The sequence below is a fragment of the Lactuca virosa genome, chromosome 8 (genome assembly GCF_052849685.1).
Source record: "Lactuca virosa cultivar CGN04683 chromosome 8, Lactuca_virosa_CGN04683_v6, whole genome shotgun sequence".
In the NCBI taxonomy this organism is placed as follows: Eukaryota; Viridiplantae; Streptophyta; class Magnoliopsida; order Asterales; family Asteraceae; genus Lactuca; species Lactuca virosa.
Window position 1 is genome coordinate 153,597,914 of NC_136433.1, and position 17,375 is coordinate 153,615,288.

The window sequence follows — 17,375 nt, forward strand, 5'->3', positions numbered from 1 at the left end:
GTGGCACAACATGGGGTGCCGGTTTCGGTGGTTTCAGGCAGAGATGTCCGGTTCACTTCCAGGTTTTGGAAGAGGTTCCATGATGAGTTGGGTACTCGTCTAAATTTCAACACATCATTCCATCCGCAGACCGATGGTCAGAGCGAGTGGACTATTCAGACTTTAGAGGATATGCTTCGGGCGTGTATTTTCGACTTCGGTGGGAGTTGGGATACGTATCTTCCGTTAGCGGAATTTTGTATATCAACAGCTATCACGCCAGCATCGATTGACCTCCTTTTGATATGCTCTATGGAGGAAATGTAGGACCCCGATTTGTTGGGGTGAGGTCGGTCAGTGGGTTATGAAGAGTACCAAGGTGGTACTCAAGACCACTGAGTTGATACAACAGGTTCAGAGTAGGCTCCAGACAGCTCAGAGTCTGCAGAAGAGTTAGTCCGACAGATGACGATTAGATCTAGAGTTCTAGGCGGGGGATATGGTTCTCCTAAAGGTGTCAACTTTGAAAGGTGCTATCCGATTTAGGAAGAGGGGCAAGCTGGGCCCTAAGTACATCGGTCCTTTTAGGATTTTGGCGCGGGTGGGCCGGCAATCATATCTATAGCACATTCCATGTCTCTCAGCTACGGAAGTGTTTAGTGGATGATTACGCAGTGGTTCCATTGGTGGACATTCAGGTGGACGAACGCCTGAATTATATTGAGAGACTAATGGCGATTCTTGACGGGAAGACGAAAACCTTGAGGAATAAGGTAGTTGAATTGGTTAAATTCATGTGGCAGTATGTTCGGCATACTAGGTGGTAGGCGTAGCGTACTACCCTGAATTCATGATCGCGGATCCCATCCGTGTACGTTGGGCGTACGTGGAGTACGCATGGCGTACGTGAACTTTAATGAAACCCTAGTTTTTAGGGTTTGCATGCTATTTAAACCATATGATAGCCTTATTTGGTCATGTTTAGCCAGCCTCCACCTTCCTTTGCCCAAAAATCGAAACCCTAGTACGTGTTATTGACGATTTGTGAAGCAGAAGAAGAAGATGACGATTTGGAGAAGTGTCTTGAGCTTGAAGATCCAGTGTTAGCTCATCATTTGCAAGCTTTTTGAGGTAAAAGCTCACATCTTGATGATCCATGATGCTAGATGTAACACCCGAAATCTTGAGGAGCAATTGTAAGGAATGAATCCCATTTTAAGGACTAGACACGGCGTGTTGGAGGAACCAACACGGCGTGTCTAGTTGAGGAAAAGCGCGGTTCTCATTAAGGTCAACATGACGTGTTGATGTCTAAACACAGCGTGTTAGAAGTTGGGAAGGAAGCCGTAGTTATTAGGATGTTGCACCCTATATAATCTCTTTATGCCCCAATGGTTGGTCTCCTTACCAGCCTCCATTAACACTAAAACCCTAAAATCGATCTTTAAGTCTCTTGTTGGTGTTCTTGAGCTAGTATGAATTCCTTGGTACGCATTGTTGGTCTTTGTGAAGGAAGACGAGATCTTGAAGTTGCTTTGTTTGGGGAAAAGGCTTTAGATCCAGAATCGTCATCTTGTGAGGAAGCTTTGTGGTATCAAGTTTTCATCTTGTCGTGTATATATTTAGATCTCTTCTTTTGTGCTTTGTTGTGCTTTTGGTCAGAGCGATGGTCAGAGCGAGTGGACTATTCAGACTTTAGAGGATATGCTTCGGGCGTGTATTTTCGACTTCGGTGGGAGTTGGGATACGTATCTTCCGTTAGCGGAATTTTGTATATCAACAGCTATCACGCCAGCATCGATTGACCTCCTTTTGATATGCTCTATGGAGGAAATGTAGGACCCCGATTTGTTGGGGTGAGGTCGGTCAGTGGGTTATGAAGAGTACCAAGGTGGTACTCAAGACCACTGAGTTGATACAACAGGTTCAGAGTAGGCTCCAGACAGCTCAGAGTCTGCAGAAGAGTTAGTCCGACAGATGACGATTAGATCTAGAGTTCTAGGCGGGGGATATGGTTCTCCTAAAGGTGTCAACTTTGAAAGGTGCTATCCGATTTAGGAAGAGGGGCAAGCTGGGCCCTAAGTACATCGGTCCTTTTAGGATTTTGGCGCGGGTGGGCCGGCAATCATATCTATAGCACATTCCATGTCTCTCAGCTACGGAAGTGTTTAGTGGATGATTACGCAGTGGTTCCATTGGTGGACATTCAGGTGGACGAACGCCTGAATTATATTGAGAGACTAATGGCGATTCTTGACGGGAAGACGAAAACCTTGAGGAATAAGGTAGTTGAATTGGTTAAATTCATGTGGCAGTATGTTCGGCATACTAGGTGGTAGGCGTAGCGTACTACCCTGAATTCATGATCGCGGATCCCATCCGTGTACGTTGGGCGTACGTGGAGTACGCATGGCGTACGTGAACTTTAATGAAACCCTAGTTTTTAGGGGTTGCATGCTATTTAAACCATATGATAGCCTTATTTGGTCATGTTTAGCCAGCCTCCACCTTCCTTTGCCCAAAAATCGAAACCCTAGTGCGTGTTATTGACGATTTGTGAAGCAGAAGAAGAAGATGACGATTTGGAGAAGTGTCTTGAGCTTGAAGATCCAGTGTTAGCTCATCATTTGCAAGCTTTTTGAGGTAAAAGCTCACATCTTGATGATCCATGATGCTAGATGTAACACCCGAAATCTTGAGGAGCAATTGTAAGGAATGAATCCCATTTTAAGGACTAGACACGGCGTGTTGGAGGAACCAACACGGCGTGTCTAGTTGAGGAAAAGCGCGGTTCTCATTAAGGTCAACATGACGTGTTGATGTCTAAACACAGCGTGTTGGAAGTTGGGAAGGAAGCCGTAGTTATTAGGATGTTGCACCCTATATAATCTCTTTATGCCCCAATGGTTGGTCTCCTTACCAGCCTCCATTAACACTAAAACCCTAAAATCGATCTTTAAGTCTCTTGTTGGTGTTCTTGAGCTAGTATGAATTCCTTGGTACGCATTGTTGGTCTTTGTGAAGGAAGACGAGATCTTGAAGTTGCTTTGTTTGGGGAAAAGGCTTTAGATCCAGAATCGTCATCTTGTGAGGAAGCTTTGTGGTATCAAGTTTTCATCTTGTCGTGTATATATTTAGATCTCTTCTTTTGTGCTTTGTTGTGCTTTTGGTCAGAGCGATGGTCAGAGCGAGTGGACTATTCAGACTTTAGAGGATATGCTTCGGGCGTGTATTTTCGACTTCGGTGGGAGTTGGGATACGTATCTTCCGTTAGCGGAATTTTGTATATCAACAGCTATCACGCCAGCATCGATTGACCTCCTTTTGATATGCTCTATGGAGGAAATGTAGGACCCCGATTTGTTGGGGTGAGGTCGGTCAGTGGGTTATGAAGAGTACCAAGGTGGTACTCAAGACCACTGAGTTGATACAACAGGTTCAGAGTAGGCTCCAGACAGCTCAGAGTCTGCAGAAGAGTTAGTCCGACAGATGACGATTAGATCTAGAGTTCTAGGCGGGGGATATGGTTCTCCTAAAGGTGTCAACTTATGAAAGGTGCTATCCGATTTAGGAAGAGGGGCAAGCTGGGCCCTAAGTACATCGGTCCTTTTAGGATTTTGGCGCGGGTGGGCCGGCAATCATATCTATAGCACATTCCATGTCTCTCAGCTACAGAAGTGTTTAGTGGATGATTACGCAGTGGTTCCATTGGTGGACATTCAGGTGGACGAACGCCTGAATTATATTGAGAGACTAATGGCGATTCTTGACGGGAAGACGAAAACCTTGAGGAATAAGGTAGTTGAATTGGTTAAATTCATGTGGCAGTATGTTCGGCATACTAGGTGGTAGGCGTAGCGTACTACCCTGAATTCATGATCGCGGATCCCATCCGTGTACGTTGGGCGTACGTGGAGTACGCATGGCGTACGTGAACTTTAATGAAACCCTAGTTTTTAGGGTTTGCATGCTATTTAAACCATATGATAGCCTTATTTGGTCATGTTTAGCCAGCCTCCACCTTCCTTTGCCCAAAAATCGAAACCCTAGTGCGTGTTATTGACGATTTGTGAAGCAGAAGAAGAAGATGACGATTTGGAGAAGTGTCTTGAGCTTGAAGATCCAGTGTTAGCTCATCATTTGCAAGCTTTTTGAGGTAAAAGCTCACATCTTGATGATCCATGATGCTAGATGTAACACCCGAAATCTTGAGGAGCAATTGTAAGGAATGAATCCCATTTTAAGGACTAGACACGGCGTGTTGGAGGAACCAACACGGCGTGTCTAGTTGAGGAAAAGCGCGGTTCTCATTAAGGTCAACATGACGTGTTGATGTCTAAACACAGCGTGTTGGAAGTTGGGAAGGAAGCCGTAGTTATTAGGATGTTGCACCCTATATAATCTCTTTATGCCCCAATGGTTGGTCTCCTTACCAGCCTCCATTAACACTAAAACCCTAAAATCGATCTTTAAGTCTCTTGTTGGTGTTCTTGAGCTAGTATGAATTCCTTGGTACTCATTGTTGGTCTTTGTGAAGGAAGACGAGATCTTGAAGTTGCTTTGTTTGGGGAAAAGGCTTTAGATCCAGAATCGTCATCTTGTGAGGAAGCTTTGTGGTATCAAGTTTTCATCTTGTCGTGTATATATTTAGATCTCTTCTTTTGTGCTTTGTTGTGCTTTTGGTCCCTTTTTGGGTTGAGGAAAGAGTGAAGACATTTAAGGGCTTGTTATTCCAGATATGAGTTTGTTTTGGTTCCTTTTAGCATAAAGGTGCAAGCTTTATGAGATAATTGGTTACATGCATGTGTTAAGTCCCTTGATAAGTATTTTTTAAGCTTAAGAGCTTCATTTAGACATGCATGAACGTAAAGTTGGCAACTTTACATGGTTTTCCAGCTCAAGGAAGTCAAATCCACGTTTTAGGGTTATGTCTTCAAGGATCCAGTGCTTATTGGTTAAGCCCTTGCATAATAAGCCTTTTTGGTTAGGTTTGGACCCTTTTAGTAATCCAGATGGGTAAAGATGGAAACTTTACCCTTCTAAGTCCTATTTTGGTCTAGATCTGAGCTTTGGAGCTCTTGGAATCGAAGATAGTATCTTAATGTATTAAGTTGTGGAAACTCGGGCAAACACGACGTGTTTGCAAGCCAAAACAGCGTGTTGGCTGGGGTTTTCCCGATTATCTGGATGATGGAAGAACACGAAATGTTTGCAAGTGAACACATCATGTTTGGTCAACACGGTCTATTGACTTTGACTTTGATCAGAAGTTTGATCAGGGTTGACCATGGGATGTTTTGGCCTTTTAGATTGTTGAATTAGGCCTTGAATTTGGGGGCCAAGTTATAGAGAGGGTAAAAGGTCTTTTACCCTAGTATGGACACGTAGTATGGGTCGGATCCGATTATTGATGGATGTTTAACTTGTGATTGATAGCGAGGGGATCTGTCAAGCCAACAACCAGGAATTATCTGATTGATTCGGTAGTGCAAGGTGAGTTCCCTCACTATGTTTAGCGGGTCGAAGGCACTAATGTCAGCCCATGGTTTGCTATGTAGGGTGCTAGATGTCTGTGTGGCTCTTGTATGCATATGGGCTTGTATGCTTACTGGGCGGGGCCCGATGGTTATTCTATATTTGGTTATGCATATATGACTTGTATGTGGGCGGGGCCCGATGATTGTATAGTATGCTATTATCTTTGTGATTTTTTCATGTGTTTGAATGTTTATATGATTATGTGGTCATGTGAGTGTGGGCGGGGCCCGTATCTCAGTGGTTGGGGCCCGATATATGAGTGTGGGTGAGGGCCGTATCTCAGTGGGCGGGGCCCGTTATGCGAGTGTGGGCGGGGTACGTTACAATCATTGGGCGGGTTGAAGAAGTGATGAATCGAGTATGTAACAAATCAGAGTAAATCAAATGTAATTTGAACACGATAAGTAAATATAATCTGGTTTCAGCTCTATTACTTCCGATGAACAGAAGTACAAAACGATAGTAAAAAGGGTGAACTTTTACAATCACTTTCAAACTCTTACTATCAACTTAATGCTCAGCTCCTATTTATAGGAAACAGGAAGTACAAAAAATACTAAGACTTAGACGTTAAGCTTCGAACATGAGATACCTTAGCAAATACATAACAAAACATACGAAGAGAACAATTAAACAGACTTCGACTGATTACAACATATTTCGACCCTACAATCTCCCCCTTTGTAAACAAGTCGAACTTCTCAAGTTGAGAGAATCTTTGTAGCAAACAACATCACTCTTCGTATCTCCGTATACCATGAAATAATATTCTTTAACTCCTTCTTATCCCCTTGGTTGTTTTTTGAACATTTATTCATACGAACAATAAAGTTCGTATACTGGGATGTAGTGTACCTCTCCACTTCGCACGCCTGGAACAAAAATCTTTTAGCCTTCCCATTCTTATCCTTTCCTGCGAAGACTAATCCAAATGGTTTTAAGCAAATCTCCCCATCTGCATATTTCTTCAACTCAAATTGACTCTTCGTGACTTCCATAGGAACTTTCACTTCCAACCCCTTCGCAGTAGCCAACTCCACATCAATAAGGGCCAAACACTCATAGTAATTATCTATGAATATTTTGATGTGGGCAAGACCAAGTCTAAACACTTCTGGATCTTTTTCTTGAAGATGCGAAGCATTCTTGTCTTTCAAAAGCAATGCAACTTGTATAAGATCATACAAGTTCATTAAAGGAAAATCAGCAACAGAGAAATCACAGATTTGAACATTCTCCCTTGCAACATGAAAACGAAAATTTTGCATCATGTTCTCGAACAGAACATCCTTCGTAATATTGATCACCTTCTTTATCTTCACCAAAGACCATATCTCCTCTGGAACTTTCCCAAGAACAGCATGAAATCTAAGTTTCATATAAGTATAGTCATAATCATTATCAAACTTTTCTGCAATTCTGTATTGAGCCATGATGAACATGTTGGATTAATGTCTAAGTCCATAACTATATTTGGTATGTACTTGACCCGACCCGTCATGGTCCATTTGGGTTGCACTTCACCGGCACAATTTATATGGATAGTCTTTTGAGAATAGTATATTTATGATTTATATTAATATATTATAAGTTCTAATATATTAATATGGAATCATATTATTTAATTAGTATTGATCAAGAATTAATTTAGAATTAATTAAGTGATCAAAAAGAACTAATTAAATATGGACTCTTATATATATGGAATGGGCCAAGTTCATTTAGGTTGGGCTAAGCTTTCATGGATGGTCCATGGAGCTTTTAACCCATGGATCCTATGTAAATGAAAGGTCATGGGTATTAGGGTTTACATGGATGTAACCCTAATCCTCCATAATATATAAAGGGGTCCTTGGCTCACAAAATTGGAACAAGTGTGTGAAAAAAGAGTGGGCCGATTTTAGTGTGCATACATATTCTCTCAAGTTCTTCCAAGGTGTTATGGTGATTTGTGATTCCATTTGAGGCTTCCACACTATTGGGGCTAAGCTCTTAAAGCTTGAAGACATCAAACTACATCAAAAGGTATGTCATCTAACTAGAACTTTGTAGTATAGGTGCTTCATAATATGCTAGTGAGGATGAAACCTTGGAATAGTTAATATTTGCATATATAATAGAGAAAACATAGATCCAAGGTTTATAGGGTTGCATGTACACCATAGTAATATTAGAATGCTCAAAACCCAACAGTGGTATCAGAGCCTGGTTGTTTTCTGTTATATTGATGCAAATGTTTTATTTTCAAAGTTGAAAAAAAAGGAAAAAAAAACATGAGGTTTGTCAAATTTTAAGATAATTACTTGTTTTGTGAAAAACTAATTATTTGTAAAATTTGAATCATTTGCTATATGAGTTGAATTAGGTCAAATTTAGTAAAAGATAAAATGATATGATTATTTTATTAGTTTTAAAAGTTTGATCTAAATGTTTTAAGGAGTTACAAATTTTGTCATAAAATTTTGGAGCTCAAAAGTCTTTTTTTAAGTTGTGATCTTAAGTGTTTTGAAACCTCCATAAGTTATGGATATGAAAACGTTTTAAAAAAATTGATTCAAAGTTTTTATGGAGTTACAAAATTTGGTGTTAATGTTTTAAAGAATTCCATAACTTATTCTTAAGTCATGGAACATGAAAAGTTTCATCATAAAACAAGCATTTAACTCCATAAGTTATGGATTACCAAAAGTGTTTATGTTTCCTTGATTTATGAGTTAGTTTAGATTAATGGAAAAAAAAATTTGTGTTTTAGTTGTTTTCAATCCTAATTAATCTAGAGGTAGTTCATAAATGTGTTTTTGTAACTTGTCCTCAAGTTATATAAAAGGTCACATTTATGAATCTTAAAACTCATAAAAGTGTCATAGGTTACATAAAAAAAATGAAGAGTCTTTTTCATTAAATAGTATTATGACTCCATAACTTGTCCTCAAGTTATGGATGTTTAAGGGTCACTTCTTTAAAAGTGTTATTAAAGAATAAGAGGTTACATAAAAAATAAAGAGTCTTCATTTTAATGAACCATTAAACTCATAAGTTATGAAATGAAAAGTTTTGAATAGTTTCAAAAACTTGCCCTCAAGTTTTGGAATTTGTAAAGTTTTCACTTATGAATCCTTTAATTCCAAGTTAAGCCCTTAGAATTTTAAAAGTTAAAATTCAACCCTTATACTTTATAATATTATAAGTTAATAATATATATATATATATATATATATATATATATATATATATATATATATGTATAAGAGTAAAGTCGTCTTACCATTAGTAGGCCTCATTCACGAAGCCAGTCTAAAAGGGGGTATAAGGTTACTGCCTATAAAATGGCAGTTTAATGGGTGTCCACTCTCACCCACCGCTTCCTTGATCGATGGAGGGTCGTTAGCCGAACGGGTAGGACAAGGACTATAATTCTCCCTTCATTAAAAGTATTAATGATAAATACTAAGTAACTAAACTCTTAATAATACCCAATCTTAGTTACTAAGGAAAATGTGAATTTGGTGCTAACCCATGAAATTACACTTTGCACTTTGCTTAAGTCAGTTAGTGGAGCGTGTGTGGTTAACTGGCACACTAGCTTGATTTAACAAGGTAGGCAAAGGGTAACTTAATGTTTATCATAGTATCGGTGGAGCGTGTGTGGTTAACCGGCACATCGATTGAGGGGTAAATATTAAGGGTACCAAGTATATTTGCATGGTTATTCACACCTTGTTTTGTGATCCTCGGCATCCCAGTCACTAAAGCTGAAGGGCACACTCGAGATTGAAACATGCCTTTGAAAAGTTCAATGAATCTCAAAAGAATCTAGGAGTTTCAAAACCAATTAAAACCTAATAATACATTTCGTTTATCTTGGTGGAAATTGGTGAATCGTCATTCACCTACCTTCAAATATTTTATAGCTTGGATTACGGCATCCCTCTTCCAAGTTATAAAATAGTTTGTTGGGTCCTAGCCTTAATATATCATATTGGGTGTTATATTAAGGACTTAAATCAACTTTACGTGAATTTCTCCCATTGTTGATGTCTGGTTTAGACAACAATGATCTTCCCAAACCAAGCTTTCCTAATGAATATGACTTCCCGAGTTTGGCTCATGGAAGTCATACTTCTCTTCCTCCACCTCCTCCAATTATTCTCCCTAACCCACAAGTTCAAGGTCACTCAAGCCCTAATGGCAAGCAAGGTCTATGTGTGATCACATCTTAGAGATGAAGTCACATATTGACAAGCCGGGAGAGTTGGGTGTCAAAGTCTTGAGAAAGTTGGATGTTCAATCACTTTCTAAGTCACATAGTGAGTTCCTTTGGGACTACTATGAAACAGACTATGACATGAACCTTAATGATCATATCTATTTGCTTGGTGCTGTTGAATCAGCAATGATTTGGAACGATAGTAAAGCAAATTTGATTAGAAGATCAACTTCCCAAAAACTTTATGGACAGTGACAATGGTGACACTGGAAATCCAGAAAAAGCATTCTCTTCCCAATGGAAAGGGATTGGCCATAGTCAACCCAGTTGACCAAATGGTAAAGAGAAAGGCTAAGTCTGAGATAGTCCCATTACCAAAGGGTCCATATGTTTATTTTGCCAAAGGAAGGGGCATTGATTGCAAAGCTGCCAAATTTACCTAAGGATGTTAAAGTCAATAAGTTTGACTCTACATCAGGTAGAGCCCATTATCTAACTCTGTTAAGTTCTATTCTGAGATCCTCATTACATGATGTGACTGGGTCACATGTTGATGTTTTAAGAATCAAAGAATAGAGAGAAATCTTAAAGGAAGTATATGCTGATTCTGATCGCGAAGGTGGATTTCGATCGCATCAGAATTTTGAGCAGTTGCTTAATAAGTTATGATATATTGCTAAGGAATAGATAACAACAATTTTCCATGTGGATTGTAAGGATAAGTTTTTCCGCAAAGTTTTAAAATAAAAGAAAATTGTTTAATTTTATTTATTTGAAGTATCCTTACAATGGCATTTGTGGAAAATTGTTGCTTATATGATTCCACTGACAGCAATATTGGAAAATGGATTTGATTATTTCATTTGTGGTAGTGTCTAAATTTACCAAATCAGGAAAGTTCCTCATCGCCCAAGTTTCAATTGAACCGAAACTTGGAATCATGCAAGTTAAATAGTATGATGAATGAGAACTTTCAAGCATTGGAAAATCAAGACTAATTACTTGTTCACATGGATGTGTGAGTCAAGTGAAGGACTAAAGGGATCAAGTACACATTCTTGTGCACTGGTCATGTCCACCACAAAGCTCGTTAAGACTATTTGATTTACTAAAGTTTAGTAAATATGGTTATACTTACAAGTTTAAGTATAATTCTGAAACATTGGAAAAGTCTCAATATATGGCAGAACGAATGGGAAGAATCAAATTAGGCAGAAAGATAAAAGTTTCTCAAATCTGAAAAGATGGGAGAGTACTTTAGTATCATGTATGTGATTATCTTAATGATTTAGAAATCATATCGCAATTAGTCCTCTAAAGGTCATCTTAGTGCATTCTTATGACTAAGAAGAGGAGTCATGAATTGTTGAAATGGTTAGATCAGGAAGAGGAGTCATACTTCGTTCCAAAACAATTCTTAGAGTCATACTCCAAGATTGTAACTTGAGTGACATATCTTAAAGAAAGGTTTAAAACACTTGCCAAATGTAAGAGTAAAAGTGTCCTACTCTTGTACATTTGAAATTGGTAAGTTGTGATGTTTTGGATAAAACAAAGACCAACTAAGACCAATTGTGTGAAGTGTTTGTCTTGATAAAGAATCCGCACTATCTCTTGAATATTTGGCAAGATAGTCTTATATGTCAAGAGGATAGTGGGAGTCTTAAAGATCCTAATAAGAATTTCAAGAACTAATCAAGAATAAAACCTGAGGTTCTTCACTAGCACAGGACTTCAGGTTTATAACCTATCGTGTTGACATATTCTGTGCCCATTCCAGTTAAAGTTGGCTTTGCATAGGAGTTCTAAAAGTTCTCAATTGGTTGCATAACAACTTGGAAGCAATGGCAGGCCCTGTACTGCCAGGTGGCAAGAAGTTAAGATTGCATAAGTTCAGTCCATATGAGTTTGGACTTGTCATTATCCTTGTCTTATGACTATGGTTTTGACGATTCACATGGATAAGAACACATACACCATAAAATCTAAGGGTCATAAGGTTTCTCTCCGATTCATGAAAATAATGGTGAGGAAACACTTCCACCAAGTAGATTTGAAGCAGATGGAAAAAATTCTAAACAACTGAGACTATGATTACGACATCCCTTTTCATAGTTCTGAAATTGTTTAGACACACATACATGCTATCTAAGGAAAGTTGTATGATTTTGATAAAGTTTTATCAAAGCATCTCGTATCAGAAATCTGAACTTTTGTAAGAAAGTCAATAAAGTATTGATTTCTAGAAGTCCAGCTGATTTCTGAGTAAATGTCAAAGCTAGTGGGAGCATAAGTGTTATGCTAATAATCATGATGTTAGTGGGAGCATGATAATTATTGTTAGTGTTGCAAGTTAGCAATGTTAATTATAGAAAACAAAAGTTTCAATTCGTGAGGCTGCAGGGATTGAAAAAGTTGTTTTGCTATAATTAAGGGAGAGGATATACTTCATTTCAGTTCTAAAGGCTTAGATTGAGACCTTAATCATCTTTAGTCAAGAATATATATATGAATTTCATGTTGGATTGGTTCAACTTAGGGAAATTCTATATATTGCGTTCTCAAAATTCGATTATGATTACGGCATCCCTCTTCATAGTCAAATTTTGAAAACATGGCAAATAAAAATATTGTAGCAAAAGACTGGTCTAGAATCATGTCTTTATGTGAGACATCAAGAATCGTGTACCATTTGCTTTGGGTACAGGATCGATTGCATGTGCTATAATATTTGTCATTTCTAAATTTTTCCAAATGCCCAGAGGCATTAAGAAGGGAAAAGGTCTAGAATTGGATATGACTAAAATGATTAAGCAATTGTCGAGGACAATCTGAGGTTTACCAAAGATTGGTTGCTCAGGGACAGTTGGAAGTATAGTGCTAATTTTGGAAGGACCATATTGACATATTCTGAAAAGAGGCATCTCTTATTCAGAAGTGATAGTCAAAATGAGAATATGGAGTTGTCTCCATAGGTGGAAGTTATCTGTGTAAGATTAGAAAACTTAATGCAAGAAGCATGTCTAAAGCAATGTACTTTGAATATGAGACTTAGTTTCCATTGAGTTGATCTCCATTTGAATACCTTATAATGACTGTTGACAAGTCTTTGTGACTTTGTACATATTCATTACAGGAGGTTCAGTGCATATAAGTTTAAAATCTAAACAGATTTCGATAAATGATAGGAATTTGAAATTCTCACATTTTTCGATAAGGATTTGGGAGTGTGAAATTAGAATCATTGAAATTATGTTCAATTGGTTTATTTGACAAAGTAAGGATCATAGACAAACATAGAGTGCATACTTGGTGTATGGCAAAGCTATTGTTTAAGAAAAACATAGTGTACATGCTTGGAGCATGGGACAACTAGTGTTTTTAATTCAAGTATAAAGTTGATAAAACCGAAACAATGAATCATGAGTAATCAGTATGGTGATAAATAAAAGTGTTTATTTATATTCATAGGGTTTAATACCATATTTGATTCATTTATTCTTGTGTTTCACTTTGCATGTTTTGACTTCCAGAATAACTAAGTCGCTCTTCCTGAATGATTAAGTTATTCAAATCATCCACAGTCGGTCATATGTTGGAAGTAGATATGAATCAAGACTGTCATGGGTTGGTTTGTAGAGGTCCAAGTTGGTGGACAAAGTGGTGCTACAACACTCATGAGTGCTTATAAGTTCTGAGTATTGGATTCAACCCACGCTCATTTGAATCACTTCATGGATTTTATCACGACTGATCATGAGACGATAGTATCTTATATTCTTAAAACCTAGAGATATGAGTTGTTACTATGAGTTGGTTATAGATTGATTGCACGAAAACACATTGGTAACTCGATGTTATAAAACGTGCCTTTGTGTATGATTCAACAAGTAGTAGAACAAGCCATATGAGTCAAAGTTTATCCATTCCTTTTACCTTCGGGATAAAAGCGATATCTATGGGCCCCTCGATGATTTAGCGATGACACATGTGAGTGCTTGGCCAAGCCAGGATTGATTTGATTTGTTCAATCAGTCAGTCATCATAAATCGAAAATCAGGAAACAACAAATGGACAGAAAGAATGATTATAATCCATGTCTCAGTCCATATGATATCTAGAATGGAGGAATATATGATCCCTTAACTAATGGACAAGTCATTGACAAGGTCAGAGTTCGACAACGGCTTTAAGAGCTACGATTGCCAGTCAGGTGTTGAAGTCATACTCAATAATAGTTTTAGACTTATCCAAGTGGGAGACTGTTAGATTAATGTCTAAGTCCATAACTATATTTGGTATGTACTTGACCCGACCCGGCATGGTCCATTTGGGTTGCACTTCACCGACACAATTTATATGGATAGTCTTTTGAGAATAGTATATTTATGATTTATATTAATATATTATAAGTTCTAATATATTAATATGGAATCATATTATTTAATTAGTATTGATCAAGAATTAATTTAGAATTAATTAAGTGATCAAAAAGAACTAATTAAATATGGACTCTTATATATATGGAATGGGCCAAGTTCATTTAGGTTGGGCTAAGCTTTCATGGATGGTCCATGGAGCTTTTAACCCATGGATCATATGTAAATGAAAGGTCATGGGTATTAGGGTTTACATGGATGTAACCCTAATCCTCCATAATATATAAAGGGGTCCTTGGCTCACAAAATTGTGACAAGTGTGTGAAAATAAGAGTGGGCCGAATTTAGTGTGCGTACATATTCTCTCAAGTTCTTCCAAGGTGTTTTGGTGATTTGTGATTCCATTTGAGGCTTCCACACTATTGGGGCTAAGCTCTTAAAGCTTGAAGACATCAAGCTACATCAAAAGGTATGTCATCTAACTAGAACTTTGTAGTATAGGTGCTTCATAATATGCTAGTTAGGATGAAACCTTGGAATAGTTAATATTTGCATGTATAATAGAGAAAACATAGATCCAAGGTTTATAGGGTTGCATGTACACCATAGGAGTGTTAGAATGCTCAAAACCCAACATAACATCATCTCATTCACAGGGAAATCAAGTTGGTTCATATATGAGTTAGCAACAGCATAACTTTGTTTCGGCTTCTTCAGAAAAGCATACATATGATTATATGCAACTTTCGCTTTGATAGTTTCATAATTGTAATTCTTGCTTGGATCACCCTTATTCATTCCAGGTGGATCACTCGCACGAAGTCTCATAATACTCTGAATCACCCTTTGTTTCTCCATTTCAGCTTCAACTTCGGCTTTCTTCTCTTCTTTTGATTTCTCCACAACAATCGTTTTCACTTTGTCTTGTTTCGAAGAATCATCAACAACTTTCTTTGGTTTTGAGCTACTACCACCTTCAGCTGAAGAACCAATCACAATACCTTTGGCAATTGGCTTTGTAGTTATCACTGTTGAACTCACCGGACCAGCAGTTGAAATAATTGGCTTTGTTGTTGGAATTTTCATTGTGAAATCTTTTCCAACAACCTTCACTTCTTCATGCGAAACTCCATCACCAACCTTCCTTTCTCCCCCTTGCAACCCTGTGACAACAGGCGGGGCATCTATTGGTAATAAATTCGAAATTCTGGATAACGGAGCTAATTGTTTATGCAGAACAGCTTCAAACTGAATAAACTTCTGGGACAAGAACTCAGGAGTAATGAGCGAATATGTAGCAGGCTTGTCTTCACGAAGTTCTCGAATTTGCAAATTAACATCCTCCCTTACCTTCTTCACATCCTGAACAAACAATACATGTCGTTCCTTAGCCAACCGTCTAAAATCTTTAACTTCTCCCATAAAATTCAAAGATTGAGACTTCACACGTAACTCATTATTCTTATCATTCTGGTCCAACTTCTCCATTATTCGTGACTCAGATGCTTGAATCAATCCAGAACATTTGGTAACCATCCTGGCTTCAACAACTTTGAGCATACCATCAATTTCCATACTTGACACATAATTACTTCCCCCATATCAGCTTGAGATTGAATAATCGAATTCAAGTTCTTGTTAAGAATGTTGAACTGCTTCATAGACATTAACATATGATCTGGAAAAATTTCTTCCTCATCATCAAATTCCAAATCATCAAAAGTACCTCCAAAACCTCCTTCGTCAGTATCAGTTTCAGGTTCATCGATAGATTTGGGTGGATCAGTGGATTGGGATGAGAAAAGTGTGGTAAATGGATTTTGGATAACATGCTCAAAAGTAGGCGAGTTTGATGTGTTTGAAACATGGATGATATAAGGAGGTAAACAAACGGAAGTATCCATGGAAGATAATACAGGAATACCTTGGACTGATACTGAAATCTCTTTAGACGAATCTCTTTCACCCATGTTGACATTTACATTCGTATCAGATATGTGTGTAGGGATGTTTGAAGTTCGAACCTCCTCAGGAACTGACTTGGTCAACGAAACTTCGGGTTGTATGACTTCAATCTGCTCAGGAGTTGAAGTTGATTTGATAAGATTTTCTTCAGGAGTTTCAAGAACTTGCTCATCTTCGGAAGATTCTTTTTGAAGAATCAACTTCCTCTTTTTAATATTCGTAGAAAGATTTTTCGCCATATCCTCAGCCATTCGTTTCTTGGAGGACGGAGAAGCCGGAGCTTGAACTTCACGAATAACTACCCATTGCCTTGTTACATGAGGTTTACCAACCATTGTTGGAGAAAAACTGGATGATCGTCCCGAGAACTTTCGTGAACCACAGGATTTTTTCTTGATTCGTTTGTAAATTCCAGTTTTCGATGGAATTACTTCTTTTTCTGTTTCATCAACAACAAGCTCAACAATCATTGTCTCTGGTAACACAACATTTTCCTCTTCGTTAGATTGTTTCTTCAACGGTTTCGTGGGTTTGGGTTCTTGAATAGGCTTCTCAGGTATAGACTTATCATCCTTCTTGGATTTTTGAGACTTTTTAGAAGAAGCTGCATCTGTCTTTGGCAATAACACTCCTGTTTGAACATCAGGATTAACAGTCTTCAAATATTCTATCAAAACGGGATTCACCGGATCAACACGTTTTAACATTGCATCAGGGATTCTAGCAATGTTTGGAAACTCTTCGACATTATCTGTAACCTCCTTTGGAAAGTGATACTTCAAGAACTCAACTTTTTCTTCATCAGCTGGCACATCAATCCCTTCTTTGTCACAAACATAACGAAGAATTAAACTCCAGTATCGTGCACACGAAATGCTTTTTCTAAAACTCCTTCCACAACTGAGTAGAAAAATCCACCGGAATATCATAATAAAGCCCCGCAACCATGGCATAGACCTCCATTCGACCTTTATCCAAGCTGTCACACCCCCAAACCAGACGGCGGAAACGTCTGGGGGTGGAGGACTTCATTTGTAGTATCATAACACATGCATTATAGTAATCAGAGTACAAACAACCAATGTATTTAAAAAGTATAAATATTTACATGTGTTTCAACCTTGTATTATGAAACTAAATAGTTGTATAGTTGACTTCATGTGTCTTTAGCTGTCTTGAGGCATAGGATATCACCTTTCCTCTTTGCATAAGAACACATCCAAGCCCTTGATTTGAAGCATCACAGTACACTACGAAATCCTCTGTCTCTTCAGGGAGAGACAGGATTGGTGCACTACATAAGGCTC